At 42.3% G+C, this 20,598-nt stretch overlaps 1 protein-coding gene across 4 annotated transcripts in view; it reads left to right on the top strand.

The window, feature by feature from the left end:
• The window catches only part of SH3RF2 (SH3 domain containing ring finger 2), a 79,128-nt gene that overhangs the window by 2,639 nt on the left and 55,891 nt on the right, over positions 1-20,598 (top strand). The gene's annotated exons all lie outside the window — the stretch shown is intronic.

Below are 20,598 nucleotides of genomic sequence, written 5' to 3' on the forward strand. Positions count from 1 at the left end.
TATACTCCTTGGGAGCAATATGTATCTCGAACAACCCTACTATAGTTCCCCTTTACCAGCGGTCATTTAAAGTAACATTCAAGGGAAATGCATGCGAAGGAACTCTCAATGGGTTGTTGCTGGTTTTGCTACATTTCTATCCTTTCGTTCTTCCACGGAGCTCAAAGCAATGCCTATGGGTCTCCCCACTCCATTTTATCCCCACAACAACCCTGGGAGTTAGTACAGGCTGAGGTTGCATATGCATCAAACTTTTAAAGCACCCCCCAAAAATACTGGGAACTATAGTATACCTCTTACAAAGCTACAATTAGCCACACCCTTAACAACCTACAGTTCCCAGGATTCTTGGGGTAGGGGAATGTGCTTTAAATGTTTTTTAAATGCATGGTGGATACACAGATGGAGAGATAATTGCTGGTCGAAGGTCACCCAGTGAGCTTCATATGGCTGAATCCTGGAGTCCCTGGTTCTAGTCTAACATTCTTATCACTATGCCACACTGGTGGGGGTTTTGTTGTTGTAACCTAGAAAAAAAATTATGTTCAGCTATCGTATTATCTTTTGATTCTGGGTGGCATTATTTTAATTCATTAGGGCAGTAGTCCAGATAAGCAATCAGAACAAGTCAAAATGGGTGAGCGCCATACCTGTCAAACTTGGTATTATCTGTAACCTAGATCAATCATCGCTTGCTAGATAGTTACCAGGCCAGCTTCACCCTTCTTGTCACATTCACATTGCAAAGGCACCTGCAAAATTCATTGTGTAATTCTACTTTCTTCATCAAGGGTGGAATTGCCCACATGGTGCTCCTGCACAAGCCCGTTGTGATAAATATGACAGTGTTTGGAAGGCTGGACTCTTAACAAAGGCGAGGGAAATGCCGTTCAGCAAGCCTGGCCACCTACATCGTGGTTTCATTTTAGCGTACAAATATTTAGAACAGTTCAAGAATGTCAGCATCTAATTTCTAGTGTCTAGTGTTTGGATGCTGACATGCTTTAGCTGTTCTTAATCTGGATGATGAAATCTTCAAAACAGCTTTCAGGTTACTAGATTCAAGTCAGGATGCAGCAGCCTTGCAAACAGTGCATGGTTCAATAGACCCGCCGTGGCCTTCAAGACTTAATGGCCATGTAACGTCTGGGCAACAAGAAATGTCTATACAGTGGTACCTCGGGTTAAGTACTTAATTTGTTCCAGAGGTCTGTTCTTAACCTGAAACTGTTCTTAACCTGAAGCACCACTTTAGCTAATGGGGCCTCCTGCTGCTGCCGCGCCGCCGGAGCACAAATTCTGTTCTCATCCTGAAGCAAAGTTCTTAACCTGAAGCACTATTTCTGGGTTAGCGGAGTCTGTAACGTGAAGCGTATGTAACCTGAAGCATATGTAACCTGAAGCGTATATAACCTGAGGTACCACAGTATATACAAATGGTACAGAGAACCAAGACTGAATAAAGGTTGCAGGATATTAAACATGTGCACACATACAGTACAAGGGATATTAAAAAGTGGGCCAGTTTTCAATCCCAGTCTCCAAAGGCTGACTTTAATGTGGTGATCTAAAAAAAAAGCTCTGAGAACTAGTCTTGTGAATTAGAGAGATGCGTAGCAGTTGCTTCAAATAGTGGAAGGGGGAAAGAGACCACACAACCATTGAAAAGCATGTTGCAAAATTATTTTTTATGCTAAATGGCACTGTGGATAGCTTCATGCCTGGGATAGAAACCATTAGAAATTGCAAGGTAGGGAGCATGAGCCAGCAGACTGCAGTGTAATGTTTGGTGGAGTTGACAGGTCTGTTCGAGTAATTGCTTCCAGCAAGTAGATGCACGAAGGAGAAAGAGGAGGAGGAGGGAGGAGGAGGAGATTGTGGTACTGATTTGCTTTATAGCTATAGCCATTGGTTCCCTTTATGGTGTTCTGGGGATCCCATGCTGGGCCAATGGAAGGATGGAGGAACATGTCAGAATAAGAGTAGCAGTTCTGAGCAGCATTTCTTCCTGGTTTGCAAGACCCCAGGCAAGGGCCAACGGGCATAAGCAGGAGCAGCATTCCTATAGGTAACTCAGTGGGAGGTTCTAGGGTTTTAACATCAGAGCGGAGGAAAACCCAGACTGACTTCACTGCCTGCAGATCAGCTATTAGGAGTGGGTGCCCAGGGATTTGCCTCACCCTCTGGTGTTTGCTCAGGACCAGGGCTTATCACCAGTCACGTTGCCATATGGCTGCCACTAATCCAAAAATTACAGTTATCTAATCCACAATGTGTCCTCTCCCATAATAGCTCTGTGTGAACAACTTCCAAATGTTTGGATTATCTGATGAGACATTCGGATAATGAAGAGTGCTCTCTGTATATTAAGACATTTCAAAATACCCTTTCAAGTCAGCCAGACCTTTTCAGTTGATTTTATATGACATCAAAAATAATTACAGCCATCAATGTTGTTCTCTATAGCATCAAAAGGAGCCTTGCAAGGTGTCTGCCAGTGCTCCCTAGGGTGATTTTAGTTCCTTATACTTGTCAGAACCTCTGCAATAATTTCCCTCCCAATCTCACAGGGCTTTGAAAAATGACCTTGTCTTGAAATGACTAGATAACAAAGGGATTATCATTTTTTTTCAAAAGGGGAAAGTTCCTATAATAAGAAAGTAATAACATGAAGTGTATTGATTTCTCATTCCTTGTCTGCATTCTAAGTATATGTTACAATGGTCCCATGCTAATGTTTCTCAACAAGAAGTTGTATTATTATTATTATTATTATTATTATTATTATTATTATTATTATTTGAATTTATATACTGCCTGGAGGTCTCAGGGCGGTTCACAGAAAAGATCAGAATATATAAAAATCAAAAGAAAAACTATAACCCAATAACACCCCCCAAAAAGAGCCACATTTAAAAAAGGTTATAGGGTATAGTTGTAAGAGTTCATGAAAAAACATGACCTCCTCCCAAGGAGATCTTACTCTCCTACATATGCTGAGTATTTCCTCTTGGTGCATATTTGCATATGTGGCTTCTAAAGAACTCTTAAAGCACCCTCTGTTAAACTTTGCTCCCTTGTTTTTCCATCCTTGCCTGGCTCTAAACCTGCAAGAAGGCAGCCCCACCCATGCCAAGCACAGCTTCTGCCATTCCAAGTGATATTTCTTACAGCCATCGTTTGGCATTGTATACAGACTCAACACATTCCTGTGCACAGTAAAATATTATGCTTCCTGGATCTCAGCACGCCGTTCACTTACAGGCCATATCTGCGAGAAACAGTTTTGCACAGAGTCACACCAGGGAAATTGACCTCTTCGCAGGTTTGGCAATAGGGTGAAAGTGAACGAGACAATGTTGGCAGACATTCAATTCACACCTTCCTGATTCTCAGAAGGCAGCTCCCTGGAGACAGTTAAAGTCAATCTTGTTTTATTTTGATTGAACATACTGTTCAGATCGGAACACTTTCAAAAGCCTCAAGGAACCACTAAGGCTGCAGAAGCGTCTGATTCTTCACTATGGGACATAAAGTACTCTCTGTACCATACCACCACTTATGCCCACTTAGCATAGCTGTCAATTTACAGATTTGAAAATAAGGGACCAGCAGCCTTGAAAATAAGGGACCAGCAGCCTCACCTCTTCCAGGCACTCCAGTCTTCCTGTCCTCCTGCAGTCTGGTCAAACTCATGCTGGGTAGCTTCGAGAACACTGTCCAGCCAACTTTGTAACCAGAGGTTCAACTGAATAGAATTTGAATCACATGCACCACAAGGCCTATGCAGCCTCAACTTAAGATGGCGCCCCGGCCTGGCTTTGCACTGCAAAGTTTGCAGCAGCACGTGCAACAAAATGGCGTCCAGCATTCAAAAAACCCCTCAGCTTGCATTAACTAGCCACACACAAGGCATGCAAGCTCCACCCCCCCAGTCGTTCTTAGACTCCTTATTGGGTGAGCAACACAGCAACACAGTTGGAGCCTCCCTCCTCTCTGGCCAGCAGGAAGGGAGGGAGAGGAGCTGCTTCCTTTGAAATTTAAGGGACATCATTTAAGGGACATTTAAGGGATATCCATCAATAAGGGACAGCAGCGGGACATGGTGCTGGAATAAGGGACTGACCCTTCAAATAAGGGACACTTGACAGGTATGCCACTTAGGCTTACTGAAATAAAATGAAACGAAAGCAGTTTAAGTACTAGCATATGCATGTTAAGTAGTTTGCAGCCTGCCCAGTAGAGAACTCAAGAGATGTGCTCTCCATTCTGCAAAGATCTATTTTGCAAGGATCGGGAAGAGCGAAAAGTTGGGTCTGTGAAACCTAAAAATAAGAGTGCTGCACCAAATACTATTTTTACTTTTTGATCAGCAATAGCAACTTCCATGCAGTATTTTCTTTCTGGCTACAGCAAAGATTCATCATCTTTCCCCCTAACTGCTGTTTCCTGAATTAGCCACATAGATCATCCCAGCCAATGACAGATCATATAATAAATGAGATGATGTCATAATAGGAGGTAGTCAATCATATATGGTTACATGACATGAGGCAAGTGAATGCAGTTGAGAACGAGAGCAATTGAAAGCAGTATAAATGAATGGAAAGCCCCCCTTTTTTTTTTACAAAAAAAAGAATGCTAAAAAAACTTTCAAGCAGAAAATAAATTTTTGGCACTCCTCAAATGGTTCACACAAAGAAATCTGAGAATCATATTGGTTTAGCCTTAAAGGAGGCTGGTGAAGGAAGATGTTCTTGCATACTACAGATACATAAGAAGAATTAATTGTGGACTATATAAAATATTAATTCATCTTTATTTTTGTGCAATTTCCGTGACCTGACTTTTTCTTGAAAGTTTAGGTTAACAAAAATATTTGGACTCTGTCAAAAATCTTTGAGACTTTCTTCCCAGAATGTGATTCTCAAATGCTTGTCAGAGGTCACATTATGTATTTTCTCAGTATTTGGGGGCAATGTATCTCACTATTCTGCCTTGTCTTGTTGGACCACTGCTGTTCCTGTTGCCTCCATTTCTACTGCTTCATTTTAAATGTCTCTTCAGTAAACAAAAATTAAAGTTGACTTCATGTGCTGACTTCATCCCATAGCAGGGGAAAACACACTATGGAAACGTTCCAAAAGCCTGCTGAAAAACTGACACTAATTTGAGAAACTGCTTTAAAACAGTAAAAATACTGACATGTCAGATGCTGTTTTGTTAATTAATACAATTAATTAATTAATGCAATGATTAAGGTGGGATAGGGGTTCTTGGACACCAGAAGAAATGTAAATTGTCCAGTATTTACAGTAGTGGTGACTTTTGAAGTTCAGGAACTTATCATCACATCATCCCCAATTGCCATGTTTAGAAAAACATAAACAGTACTTAAAATGAACCCCATGGTTATGACTTTCTCAGCATTGCTATGCTTGATTGGCAGCTAAGCTCCCAGGAAATATTAGTTTCTTCAATTCTCTTAAAGTCATTCAAGTTTTAGTTTATTTTTGTAAACAAAACAGCATGCTAGGCTCTCATAAAGACCTGTGCTCAAACCAAAACACATGTGATGCATACAGATTTACACACAAAGCCACAATTGAGATCCACACATATATATTCGCGCACTCATAAACACATGCACACCAAAGAGCAGTGCTATATTGCGCCATACCTAATTTATTAGAATCAGTATGGCTGCAATCCTATCCATAGCTGGTGAACCCGGGAGCAAGCCCCTTTGAACTCAGTGGGTGCTTACTTCTGACTGCATTGATTTCAACTTGTAAAACACATTGAGATTCAACGGACGATCTTAAGCCACCTGTAATGCAGCCTTTAGCTTTTAATAAGAAAGCAGAAGTGTTGCTGCTTAAACTGCTTGACTGAAGCAGGAACCCCATTAAAGAAAAGTAAAGAAGTATCCATTCTCTGCTTGATCATATTTCTCATCCTCTGACTGCCTCTGTGCTAATCTGTCACAAGCTGGAAAGTCTTGTTCTCACCTAATTCACATCCTAGAGAAAGGATGGTCCTTCCATCACCCAGTGCAGCAGCAAATTATATCATCACTCCTGACCTGGAAAAAGTCCCCAAGCTGCCCTCTCTTTATTCCCCCTTCCACTACACCACTAATACTTGCCTAGACTTGAAGGAATATAATGTCATGCAGTTCCAAGACACTCCTCATTCTATAGGCAAAACCTGCTAAGATAATGACCATTCGTAACAATGCTGCTAGGTATCAAAAAGAGAAAACACACTTTCAGAAAGGCTATAGGGTCACACTGCCAGCTTTGGGAGGTTAAGAGCAACAGAGGATGGATAATAATGCAGTCATGCCCTCTAAGGCCACTCAATCATTTCTGAGAAATATATTGGAGCTAGTACAGAGGTTAAGAGCATGAGCCAGAAAGTGTGTGGTTCAAATCTCACCTACGTTATGGTCTCAATAAAACTGCAGTCCTATGCCCATTTACTAACCCTGGGACTATGCCCCACTCAATCCAATGGGATTCAGAGTAGATATGTATTGTAAGTGGCATATTGAAAGTTACTGTTTCTCAGACCCAGCTGCTGCCATGTATCTGCACTGCAGTACAGCAGTGACAATATTGAACCTGCCTTATTCAGCTGATGTAAAATTATTGAGACCATGTATGCGAGGTGCTATGAACACAGAGAACTGTATAACATAAATGATTGTGATGGAAAGGGAGAAAAGAACTGGGAATTTCCCTTCCGCAGACAATAACATTGCAACTTTTTCATTCGGATATGCAGTGTCATCTGAAAAATATTCAGACTTTTCTGAAAGTTCTCTGTTTTGATGTGCTGCTTTGATCAGCGCACTCCCATCCTGGATGTTCAGCCATCTCTAAATGGGAGACAGAGACTCTTTAATAATGTACAGGGGGCTGCTCAATCATGAGAGCAGGAGGAATTCTGGCATACACAAAAATTGGGGCAATCATCAACTGTTACCAAAAAGAATCGAAAAGTTTCTTTAGATCTCTAATGCCTAGGCAGAGAAACAAGACTTTGCTTTTTAAAAGTCTTCTAAAAAAGAAAGCCTTTCCTCCTAAACACAAGTAAATTGCAGGGAACTCACTTTATCTAGCCAAGATGAACAAAGGGTTTGGAAAGAGCAGAACACAAGGGAGCTTAAATAATTTAAAAGATGGTGCTTTAGACCCATTAAATCCATTCTCTCCATGTGAAATATATACACTAACGTACGAAGGAAGAACCAGCCTTGAATCAAAGGAAAGGAGAAAGAGGAAATCTAGCACTGACACAAAGCTAATGACACAAAGAGAGAGATGCTGCTGCACAAGAACTGCCTCCGTGGATATAGCAGGGTTCACTCCCTTTGTTTTCCTTCACCCAGTCAAGGATCTTGCCCATTAATTACAAAGAGCTGTTGGGGTTGTTATGAACATGATCTAGGTCAATTAACATTGGATCAAACTGGGCCAGTCCAAAAGATAAATCCCATTGCTGTCTCAATGAGATGTTAATGGTTCACCTAGATATAAAAACGTTTCTTTGGAAGTCTTCTGCTGCGAGGGCTTCCTTGCATGCAACCTTCCCTGTGTGAGCAAGAGAATAATACCCTTCCCGTGCTACTGATGAGACACATAAATCATCTGCTGAGATAAAAATGCACTCAACTCCAACGTTGCCACCTTCTCACAAACCCCTGAATATATACGCTGCAATATTTTCTTATCTTTCAGAGACATCCTTTCTTCCCTCTTTTGAAGGCACAGATGGGATTTGCCTAGCTTGTTCTTCCAAAAGTAGCCTCCAAAACTGGCCTTCACAGATCACTTGTCTTGGAATGTAGCTCAGTACACCACTGATGTTTGCATGCTAGAAAGGACAACCTGCTATTATTGACGTGAGAGAGAGACTGCTCAACATACAGCTCCCAAGCTATGCATGGTATGCCTGTTATGCAGGCATTGTAGCCTCCCAGATGCTCTGTCAACTTCCAGTTCCCATGGCCTTTCTTACTGCAGCCATAAAAACAAGGGGACGTTTCAAGTACCTGATGTGCCACATACTGTCTGAGAGCCACACTACAATTTTCATACACCCCAGCCAGCACAATATTGTTGACTGAGCCTGGTGGGAAGATTAATCCAAAACATCTAGAGGGCACCAGGTTGGCAAAGGTTAATTTAGACTTTTGATAGTGCTGTACTTGTTTATTTATTAGATTCCTATGCACCTTACAGGTGGCTTACCAAAATAGATTTAAGATGCCATTTTAAGGTGCCCCATGTTTCTTTGTTGTTTTTATAGTAGTAGACAGTGGTATATAGTAGAAGGAGTACATAGTCAAGATGGGGAACCTGTGGCCCTCTAGATGTTGTTGGACTCCAACTCTCAGAAGCCCCAGCCAGCATGGGCAATAATCTAGGATGGTGGAAGTTGTAGTCTGGTTACACCCAGAGAGCACCAGGATCTCCAGTCCTGGTTTAGACTATCTAATCTCTAAGCATGAAAGAATGAGTTATTTTCTACTCTTTGGGCCTTCAATTCATCCCCTGATTATAGAAACCAGGGATGTCACAATAAACCATAGATATCACTAACATGGGGAAGTCTGAGGCGGAAAGAGGAGGAGAAGGCATGTGTTTGTGATTAGGGTTGCTTGATTCTAGTCACCCAGCCATCGTTTGGTGATTGAGCCTTTTTCTACCTGAACATGCCACAGAGGAAAGAGGTACATGGAGTATTCTAGCAGCAGGATGCTTTGAGAAGCTGGGCTTTGCACAGCCCAACCCATCCTGAAAGGGACCTTTCAGAAAAACTAATTGCTAGCTAGCAATAGAGATATCAATCATCCAAGAAATTAATTGTGCTACTCTGAGAGCAGGGCAGAGGCTATCTAGATAAGGCTACAAAGGCAACATCTGTCCAGAACCCTCACTCTGGCCTTGTAAAACTTGCCAGATAACTGCTCCCTTCCTTCTCTAAACCTGCTACTTAATGCCACTGCTGATGTCTCCCCACCCACCACCCACAGCAATCCTGATTGTATTAAAGTTTCTACCACAACGCCTTGCTGCACTAAACCTCCAATATTCAGTTTCTGCTGTGGTCAAATAATAATATTATCATCATGCCTGAGGACGATGCGGTGCCGTCTGAAGGATAAAATGCAGGAATAAACTAGTCTCTTATCTACTACTTTGGAGTGATCTATTTGAGGCAACATGCAGAGAATAGAAGCAGCAGGGAAGAGAGGGTTACTTCCCCCTCCCCTCCATATCACTTTGCTCAGGAGAGTAAGTTATTTCTCCTCCCCTTCCTTAGTCTGTTTGATTATAAGGCTAATAGCTCTGTTTGTGCAACATTGGAGGGAACAGAGAATGTGTGTTGAGAGGACAGCAAGATCGGATGCCAGACCTCTGCATGTTGAGCAGAACATCTGAATAGTGCCCGCATAGGTGCAAGTTGTACATGTGTAGGATTTCTGTGCAAAAGGCCGTGTTCATGATTGCACTACGTAATCTACCCCTATGCAGTTATACATGTGTTGGATCCATTTAGACCTTCCACTGGAAATGCAGAGTCTTGAGTGGGGCCAATAGGTGTGAATCCAGCTCCCCAACCCTTTCCTGCATTCGCTGCACATTCAGTGTAACATGAGCAAGACTAGAGCCAGGAATCCATAGCATGTTCCTCATGGATGCTTTGGACATGGTTAGACAGGTTGTCAAGATAAGAGCCATTTTGACCATTATGAACTTCCCGGCATTGCAAAAGACACACACTTTTTTGTTTTTCTTTTGCCAAGAAGTATCAGTGAAAAGAACGGCACATAACATGCCAAGTGTTTTTTTCCCTCAGCTTCAGAATCAACACTGTGTGATTTGCATCGTGTCAAAGTGCATCCTAACACTGTTTACTTTCCATTCCCTCTGCAACCCGTTTTAGCATGTCGCTGCTGTGTACTATAATTAGGAAGCAATTTACTGAAATGTGAAAAGCTTGACAACCTGAGGACTGAAAAAGTAGTGTGCTGAGGCAAACCATTTGGAAGGCATCATCTGATGCTAAGTTTTAGCTCAGGGGATGCTTCCATGCGGTGGGTTTGCTGTAGGATAAACTGTTCATCCAACAACTGCTGTTCATTCACAAACATTTTTCATACCATTTACATGAAATCATCATCTTCAAAATGCCAGCCTGTGTTTCTTCTCCTTCTCCTTCTCCATCTCCATTATCTCCTTCTTCCATTTAATCTGGACTTCCTCTTCCAATTTTTAATGTCTAATGTTTTACATTTTTTAATGCGTGGTTTATAAATTTTATGGGTGGGGTATAAATAAGATTATTATTATTATTATTATTATTATTATTATTATTTTATTATTTACATCCATAGTCACTTCTAATAAAGCAGCTCTTTAGGGCATATTTTTGGCGGGTGGTTTGTCACATGTTTTGGTGGGTAGCCCCTAACACTACACCCCTACTTCCAGGAGCATACCTTAACATTTTGTGTCAGATAACCTACAAACAAAGTAAGTGTGCCTCTTCCGCATAAGAAATGCAATTGGCTGGCTGCGCAGCAGCAGCAGCTAACACTCGCATGAGAATGCACCACACTTAGAGCACCCCAGGCGTCCTTTTAATTATGCATTCATGCTTATTTCTACTCCTGATTGTATCTGGGCAGCTAGATGCAATACTGCTTCCAATACTGTTTGCACCTGGAAAAGTTTCAGGGTGGTCCTATTGCTTTGTATCCAGACAGTGCATGTTCTATAACTTCCTGCTGAAACCCTGTAATTTGTTATACCACAACTGTTCTGGTTTATTTTATTTTTGTCCTGCTTTTGTTGTGCTGTAGCTGAAGATGCAATAATATTAAGGAAGCACCACAGAATAATTAATAAAGCAGAATTTCATGTTGATGGTCCAGTATAAATCCACCACTAATGTGCTATTATTATGTCAATGACATGCCTCAGGGCACGCCCACGAAACAGCACCAGACTGAAGGGGCCCTCAGTTTATTGTGTGAGTTGACACTTACATACCCTCCAACATTTTTCCAATGACAATAGGGACGTTCTATTCCTCCATCATCATCATCATCATCATCATCATCACTTTATTATTTATATCCGGCCTATCTGATCGGGTTGCCTCAGCCATTCTGGGCAGCTTCCAACATATTAAAAAATAATAATTAAACATTAAACATTAAAAAACTTCCCTATGCAGGGCTGCCTTCAGCTGTCTTCTAAAGGTTGTATAGTTACTTATCTTTTTGGCTCTGGGGATGTTCATCAGAGAAACCCTCCAGCGTTTCTCTGACGAACATCCGAAGGAAAAGTGGGACATTCTGGAGGGCTTCTATAAATCTGGGACTGTTCCTGGAAAATAGGGACACTTGGAGGGTCTGCACTTGGAAACTTAGGAAAACAGGAAAAAGAGGCCAGAGCAAGCTGCAGAAGTGCAAAGAGAGAGAGAGAGAAATGTTTTTAGTTAATTTGTAACCAAGGAAATTACTCAAACAGAAAGAAATGGGAGAAGATGAGCAGGTGTGTATATGCAGGGGGTGGGCATTGTTTTGGTTTGTTACTACGTTATGCATTTTTATATTGTGAAGCACCCCGTGATCCTCAAATGAAGGGTGGTATAGAAGTTTAATCAATCATAATCATATTCATGATTGACCAATGACACTGCTGGCAGTGGCTGCCATGAGGCAAACATTTTCCTGTTTTCTAGATTCTCTGTCTTATATTTGAAAACTCACACCTGGTAGATAGCAGGTACTGTACCTGCACAACTAAAATGAAGCTATTCTCCAGATCTGTTGTCTACTGCAAGGTAGAGGGACCAAGGCATTTTTTAGCTTGATGACCAGTGTTGAAAAAATGGAAAGGAATAAAATTACCTCCCACCAAGAAGAGTGAATGGTTTGTTTGTTAAATTTGCATGGCACCTTTCCACCAAATGGTGGCTAACAGCAACAGGGTATGTGTGATAAAATGTAATGACGTGCCGTAAAACAGCAAAAAACAAACATAAAAACAAGGGAAGTAAAGCAGCCAATTCAAAAAGATTACAGAATATCTACAGTACGTTGCTTCCATGCTCAACTCTTCTTGCTGCACATCTTCTTTTCCTGAATTGTTCTTTTCAACAAGCTATGGAGCTCGCCACTCATAAGCTGTTTTGCCAAAGGCAAGGCTGTGTGTGTTGCAATTCATTGGGAGCGCAGAATAAGCACTGCATGTGGAAGTGGCTGAAGAATCCACACCTAGAGAATCTCAGCTTTTTCTGTTGCTTTTACCTCATACCTTAGTGCTACCTTGTAAATTGCACCAATATAATAGTCTGGTCCAAAGAGGGATGTTTCACACAACACTGTTGAGAAAAATGAATCCCACATCAGTAGATCTCTTAGAAAGCCACAGTCAGTCAGGTGCTCCCTGTGGTGTGTACTCATACGAAGCCCGTGCTTCAAAGTGCCTGATTTTAAATACAGTACTGTCCACACTCTGCAACACACTGAAGATAGTAGATGGAAATGGGCCGAGTAATCACTCTGAAGGATGTGTACATCACTTCAAAAGAGCTGAGGTGAATATTGCTCATCCATAGAATGTAGAAAGCGAGAGGAGCCAAAATGTCCTTCTTTAATTAAAGGAATTTAGCTTTTTTTCCCCAGCCACACTCTAATGGTGGTAAACCTGCAAAAATCTAGTTTTCAGTTCTACCCTGGCAGGAAAGCTTGAGGGGATGCAGTAAACTAGGCAAAACTCCAGTTTTGGTGAAGGGGTAGAAAGTAAATGACCCACACAAAACAGATCTAGCTAATGGAAGAGTCAGCGTCAATTGTTTTGTTTTAAGGGGAAGCTTAGCCTTTAAAAACAAGCTAAGTGTACTTCAGTTTTCCTAGATTAAAATGGTTAGGTGGTTTGGTAGGTGAAAAAAACACTCAGCTAAAAGTTTCAGCTTTCAGTTTGGTTTGAACCAGCTGAAAACCACTCCAGTTTATGCAACCTAGAGTTACAACTAATTGCGCTTTAAAAACTATGTTCTGTTCAGTAAAATATCAAGTAAAAGCTAGTTAGCCTCTTCTTTTTTTTTAAGGAAACTTTCTCAGGAAAGAAGGAAGAAATCTTCCCTGAGGAGTGAATCCCCAATTAATTCATTGCCTTGTATACATTCAGTGTCCTGATACAACAAACGCAAATCCCCCTCCAACCATCAAATTAATAATATGATGAGTAGAGAGGGGGTGATGACACAGAGGTACACAGCCTGCCTTCTTGGCTATGTGTCTGTGTGTGAAGCATGCAAGCGTGAAGTGACCCCTAGATGACTGGGACAGGTGAACGTGGTCCTGGGCCAAAAAAGGTTAGCCATTTAGACTATGTTTATATAGCCAAGGTATCAAGGAGCTGTCAAGGCACCAAATCAACCACAGGGCAGGCACACACATGGAAGGCACGGAATACAATTAGCTCTTTATTAACAGAAAATAACAACACAGCAGAGTCCTCTGGTTTGCTTTAATTCAGCTAAGGCATTGCTGAAACTGACCACTAGCTCCACCCTTCCCCCTCTAGCCTTTCACTCTGGATCCTTCCCAAGCACACAGAGGCTGCTTTGAGGGGACAAGCTCCTCCTCTGGGCCTGTTTGGTTCATTGCTCAGCAACACGCAGGACTCTCCTCAATCGGGGTGTCAGGGGGGAGGTAAGCCAGCAGGACTGGGACGGTCCTGCTGCCGAGGAGCAGGGCCAGCCTCTGACTCCTCTCTGCCTCTAACCCTGTCCTGGAAGACCCATCTTCTCCTGACTCCTCTTGATCACCCAAACCCCCTGCTGCTAGCACCTCCCACCTCATCCCTTCTACATCCCTTCAGTGTCCCACTACCAGGATCCGGGATCTAAATCATCATCTTCTGTGCCCTCCCTGGGGGGCTCTTGGGCAGGCAGCTCCCACCACTCTTCCTCATCCTGACAAAAGGAGGCACCTACCTTAAGAGGACTATGTGAGATATCCGAATGTGCAAATGCAAAAATGTTAGGGCTTATCCATGTGTACCTTTCCTCTACACTTTCCAGGCATGGTCCATGCTTTCAAGCTCTTCTTCTTCTTCTTCTTCTTCTTCTTCTTCTTCTTCTTCTTCTTCTTCTTCCTGCTCCAGAGCTTTCCCCATGAAAACCCACTCTGAATGGGAGCAAATGGCAATCCACTGCAAAACCCAAATTGCCATTTGTTGTGCTTCAGCTTTAAAGAGCATGTTTTCACAGGTAAATCTCTGGAGGGGAAAATAATACGTGCCATCAGACACAAACCAGGAAAGCACAGACCTGTGCTTGGAAACAGCAGGGCAAAAGGTAAATATGGAGAAGCCCTTAGTTAGAGTCTCCGACTTCGTAGGCCTCCATAGACTGACTGTAAACCTAGATTCGTTGAAATAAGCTCAGTAAAAGGGATCAGCTTGACTACTTTGTGCCTCTTCTTAGCCTTCTCATCAATTTAAAATCAACCAAAGGAATACCAAAAATAATTGATGCACTGCATGAAGACACCTGCAAAAGGACCGTTTGCTTGCCGGAAGCTCTGCAGTTTTTCTAAGAGGAGAAAGGAAAGTTAAAGAAACTCCAACTGTCTTGAATTCCCAGAAAATAATTATAGGAAAAGATTGAAATGACAAGCTCACTTTTTGACAGTATTGTTCTAGGTGACAAGACTGAAGTTATCTCAATTGCTTAAAAAGCAGAAAAACAGAACTGAAATTATAATGAAGTTACCATAAAATGGCACCATTCCTCCACAATAGACATGTGGGCGTTTTGCAAGCTGATCACACAAACTGTGTAAATAACAACCTCTCCTTTCATCCTGGAAGTGCAATCTATGGCTTCCAAAGAACTGTTAATGGCTGCCACGTATGATTGCAGAGACTGGTAATTTTTTATTATTTCCTTGTCAATTGTCTTTCTGTGAAATGTACCTTGCCTTTCAAGGCAATGCACATACCTGTCTGATGGGATTAACCACCAACAAGAGCAAGAGCTGGACTTGCAGGTGGTTGACCACATGACTCCAAGTTTCAGGCGAAGTTAAACAGCCTTGTTCCCAGCACAAGCAGATGATGCCCAGACTCCTCTGGCTTATACTTGGGGAAGAGAGGGACCGAAGCCCAGAAGTAGGGCACATGTTTTGAATACCAAAGGCATGGCATCCCCAGCTAAAATGATAAGGTAGCAGGTGGTAGCTTTTGATGCTCCCTATCTCTCAACCTAGCAGTTCAAAAGCACTTCGAAGTGCAAGTAGATAAATAGGTATTGCTCCAGTGGGAAGGTAAACGGTGTTTCCGTGCACTGCTCTGGTTTTGCCAGAAGTGGCTTAGTCATGCTGGCCACATGACCCAGAAAAACTGTCTGCGGACAAATGCTGGCTCCCTTGGCCAGTAAAGTGAGATGAGCGCCGTGTAAAGTGAGATGAGAGTCGTTCATGACTGGACTTAACTGTCAGGGGCCCTTTACCTTTTTATCTCTCATTATAGGGACACGAGTGGCGCTGTGGCCTAAACTACTGAGCCTCTTGGGCTTGCCGATCAGAAGGTCGGAGGTTCAAATCCCCGTGACAGGGTGAGCTCCCATTGCTCAGTCCCAGCTCCTGCCAACCTAGCAGTTCGAAAACATGACAAAAGTGCAAGTAGATAAATAGGTACCACTCCAACGGGAAGGTAAACGGCGTTTCCGTACGCTGCCCTGGTTTCGGTGTTCCCTTGCACCAGAAGTGGCTTAGTCATTCTGGCCACATGAACTGGAAAAACTGCCTGCGGACAAATGCCAGCTCCCTCGGCCTGTAAAGCGAGATGAGTGTCGCAAGCCCAGAGTTGTCTGCGACAACAAAAGCATCCCAAATTAAACCATCTTATTCACAGAGTACCTTGGAAGCAGGTGGCTTCCCTGTATATTTTTTTTCTTCCATCCCTTGGGAAAATGGATTTTAAAAGTTACCAGTCCACACAGGACAGCTCCTCCCATAGGATTGCAGTCAGAACTTTTCTATATCAAGGGGGATTTTGTTATCTGAGATATGCTGCCCTTGCAATCTCAAGTAGCCCAGATCAGAATTCTCTTACCTCAATCTGTGCCAATACATCGAAGAGTTAAACATTATAGGTTGGATAAGCAAGGAAGTTGTGGCATTTGCCCACTCACCATTGTCTATTTGGCTCCGGTTCTTTGTTCCCTTCCTTCAGATTGCTAAGTACAGTGGTACCTCGGGTTCATAGCTGTCAACTTACAGATTTGAAAATAAGGGACCAGCAACCTTGAAAATAAGGGACCAGCAGCCAAAATAAGGGGCATGCAGCCTCACCTCTGCCAGGCACTCCAGTCTTCCTGTCCTCCTGCAGTCTAGTCAAACTCATGCTGGGTAGCTTCGAGAACACTGTCCAACCAACTTTGTAACCAGAGGTTCAACTGAACAGAATCTGAATCACATGCACCACAAGGCCTATGCAGCCTCAACTTAAGATGGCTCCCCGGCCTGGCTTTGCACTGCAAAGTTTTCAGCAGCACGTGCAACAAAATGGCGTCCAGCATTCAAAAAACCCCTCAGCTTGCATTAACTAGCCATGCACAAGGCATGCAAGCTCCACCCCCCCAGTCGTTCTTAGACTTCTTATTGGGTGAGCAACACAGCCAAGCAACACAGTTGGAGCCTCCCTCCTCCCTGGCCAGCAGGGAGGGAGGGAGAGGAGCTGCTTCCTTTGAAATTTAAGGGACATCATTTAAGGGACATCCATCAATAAGGGACAGCAGCGGGACATGGCGCTGGAATAAGGGACTGTCCCTTCAAATAAGGGACACTTGGCAGCTATGCTCGGGTTACAGACTTCGCTAACCCAGAAATAGTACCTCAAATTAAGAACTTTGCTTCAGGATGAGAACAGAAATCGTGCAGCGGCAGCAGGAGGCCCCTTAGCTAAAGTGGTACCTCAGGTTAAGAACAGTTTCAGGTTAAGAACGGGCCTCCAGAACAAATTAAGTTCTTAACCTGAGGTACCACTGTATCACAAGAAGGGCCATGGGGATGGCAACCATAGTTTCAGTTCTGCATTGCAAGCAGCAACCACCTATAGGGTTTGTTCCCTTCATAAATGGTTTTACATTCAATCGTTCTTATGCAGCCTCTTCTTGATGCATTTCACTGACTCAAGGCTTTGTGGGTGAACTGTTGGATGATCTAGCCAATGAGATGTCTTTATGTATCAGAACCAGAAGAATCTTTATTTGCATCAGCCACTAGTCACAGCAATAACATAAAATAAAATGTTTACATCAATAATCAAATAGTAGATCTTATTCTAACTGCTAACCCGCTAAAAAATCCAGCCCTTACAGTTGTTGCTGTCACCTGATCATCTTGATCTGCTAAAAGAAAGGACACATAGCAATGGTAGAGCGACCCGGCATGGACAACCTCACTCCTCAAATCTTTATAAAGAGTGCAAGCCAGAAGCACATGAGCCACTGTCTCAATACTGCCATCTCCACAGGGACATAACCATTTTTCCAGTGGATTTTTTTTAAAAATCAACCCTCAAGTACAGCCAAAGGCAGTATATAAAAGTGTATTTTGGAATTGTAAAATTTTGCAAATAGGGTGTTCCATGATATCTCTTTCTTAATTTAGTGACCCTCCCCCCTCTTTTTTATATAAATCTAATAATATGAGCTGGGAATCTTATAATAAATATAATGTCAACAAAAGCTGCAACTAGCTCATTAAGCAAAATCACAGTGCACATTTCTTCGAGCTCTGAAGAGAAGCTTTGAACAACTTTCTTCACACAATATGTATTCCGCCCCCTCCTCACCCTCTATTTTATGCAATGGGTAAATCTAGCATATTAGATCATCATCGTTCAACTGAGGCCAGAAATCTATTTTTGTTTTCCTTGGAAAGCCTAAAACCACCAGCGATAGAGCTGAAAGTTGAGCTGAAATGAATTTGTCTCCAGTGTTCCTTTCAAAAATTCTCTTCTGCAATTTTTTATTCAGATATTCACTTGACTAAATCTTCTCTGGTTTATTAAAACATTTGAGCGCAGTATTTAACATAATATTTGATTTCAGTATTAGACTTTGATTTTATATGTAACAACGCCTGATATTTGACAAGAAACAACATTTAATTGACTTTGACAGTTAATATGCACAGGACAATGGACATGAAATAGTATTTCATATTTGGCTGTATTTGATAGAAGTCATCCATTGTCATTTAGCATTGAGGAGTTGACAGCTTAGGATAGATCATGTCTGACACTTGCAAAAAATTAAAAAATCAAGGCATAATAACAAGACAAACAGTGTGATCCAATACATGCAGTCTCAGAAGTAAGTCCCATCGAGTCTAATGGGATTTGCTTCCAGATAAATGAGTATAGGATTACAGCCTAAAGCATTCAAATTTTAAACTTTAGTTTAAGATTTAAATTTGAAATTGTGACAAATTTTGAATGCTTGTGAAATTGTTTTGAGCTGTTACCAAAAGTCAAAGACCCCTTGGTGCAGAGAACACTTGGCATGAAATGTTTTTCTGAAATTACTGGGAGACTAATGTAATGGTTTTACTAAATCATGTGGGAGTCAATTCAGTGGTTGAAATATGCAAAGAAGTACCTTCTTTTGTCTGTGCTCCATCTATGAACATTCAATTTCATTGAGTCGTCTTTGGTTCTAGTATTCTGGGGGCAGGATGAGACAGAAACTCCCCCCTATGCACTTTCTCCACATCACTCATAATTTTATATACTTCTGTTTTGTTCCCCCTTACAACAATACCAGGAGTGCCTGGCAGGAAGGGGTGACAGGGTGTTATGTACTGAGTTGAATAGGATCCAAAATGCAGCAGTCTGATTGGTCCTAGAACAATAGAATTCAGAATGCAGCAGTCTGAGTGGTCCACAGGAGCCACCCAATCCAGCTCCAGGTAGAAGTGAATCTCCAACCTGATTGGCTTATAGGTGAATCCCGGAATTAGCCAATCACGTGGGTCCCATTGTGTAAATAATGTATATAAAGCAGACATCCTGGGGGAACTTCCATTCCTCCTCACCACTATGAGCTGAATAAAGAGCATGAAATCCACTCTCGACTCCAAGTATATTTCACAGGGCTTTGTCTCCTGGCACCAGAATCACTGTAGCTTCCCTGTAGGGAGAGGCAGATGGGTGAGGCAGTGGGGAGCTTGGCACAGAGCAAATGTAACAGTGTGAGCAATGGATTGGCTCCAGCAGGGTACCCGCACCACGCCAACCTGCCTGCCATCTTGCTCCTTCCCTCTTCCCCCTGGTAAACTGCAGCAATGTTGGTACCAAGAGGCCAGGTAAGTGTCTCCATCCCTCCACACTGGCCATTCCTGAACTGAACCCTTGTGGGCAACAATTTTTGGTACACAGGATCTGCTCCAAGCTACTGGGATGTGATGCACTGCTTGGGACTGAAAAAGAAAGTTTGTGGATTCTGAACTTGGCTTCAAGAAAAGACATAAGGGCTGTGTGTTTTGGGCTCTAAAGGTTATAGCATTCTCTCATCCCAAAACAAACTGGGGGGGGGGGGAAATCCTGCACTGCTACTTCTCATTGCTCAGGAAACTGCTGAGTGCTCATCCCAACTAGTTCCCCCTCTCCCATCAACTTGCTTTAAAAACAGACCCATGCAATTAGTTCTGGATTGGCCCTCAGTGGAGCCCAAGCAAGCATTATAGAGATTTCCTTCTCAGATAGAGATGGCTGAACTCCCCTCAGCTCCATTCAGAATTGGGTCGGCAATTCTGAGTGTCATTGGAGAACACTAAAGGGGGAAATCAACTATGCTCAAGAGTTCTCTCAAGAATCGTAATTCTTTATATAAGCCAAACCACCACAAAGATTGAAAAGCGTTCTGGAAGCTTCCCTATAGTGGAGCTTAAGCTGAATGGGCTATAGTAGAATGAGATGTTCACTAAAAAGGTTGCTTGTTCTGTTGGTCAGCTGCAGCGGCGTAAACAAGTTTCAAGTCCAAAGTCACATGTACCGGTACAATTTGCTTGGCATGGTGGCATCAGCATGAAGATCATTTTTTAAAAAAACTATAAAATTATTTGTTGGATGTTCATTAAGCAGTGTGTGCGTTCAGTTAATAGTCAAATGTGTGTGACCAAATTGGTTGCTCAAAGAAAAGCTTCTGTACATCACATTCCCATTAAATAAATGCAAAGTAGGTCAATGTGAGCAATTAACCAACGTTTCATTGAAAGTAACGAGGAAAAGTAAGAAACTCCTGCACATACAGCAACAGCTTCTGGTGACTGTGACTACCTTGTCTCATTAATGCAGGCTATGCAGGTGAAAATATTTAATGGGATTATTTACTTAAAATTTACATTTTGTGCAAGAGGAAGAATTTCAGGGCAAAGGAGGTCTCCTCAGAATCAATGTAGACCTTAAAAGATGGATAAACGTTTATTCTAAGGCCATTTCGCTTTATAATTTGTGGCATAAAAAACAATGACACCCTCCACTTAAAGAATGACAGCGT

This window comes from Podarcis tiliguerta, assembly GCF_965153285.1.
Source record: "Podarcis tiliguerta genome assembly, chromosome: 2".
Classification (NCBI taxonomy): domain Eukaryota; kingdom Metazoa; phylum Chordata; class Lepidosauria; order Squamata; family Lacertidae; genus Podarcis; species Podarcis tiliguerta.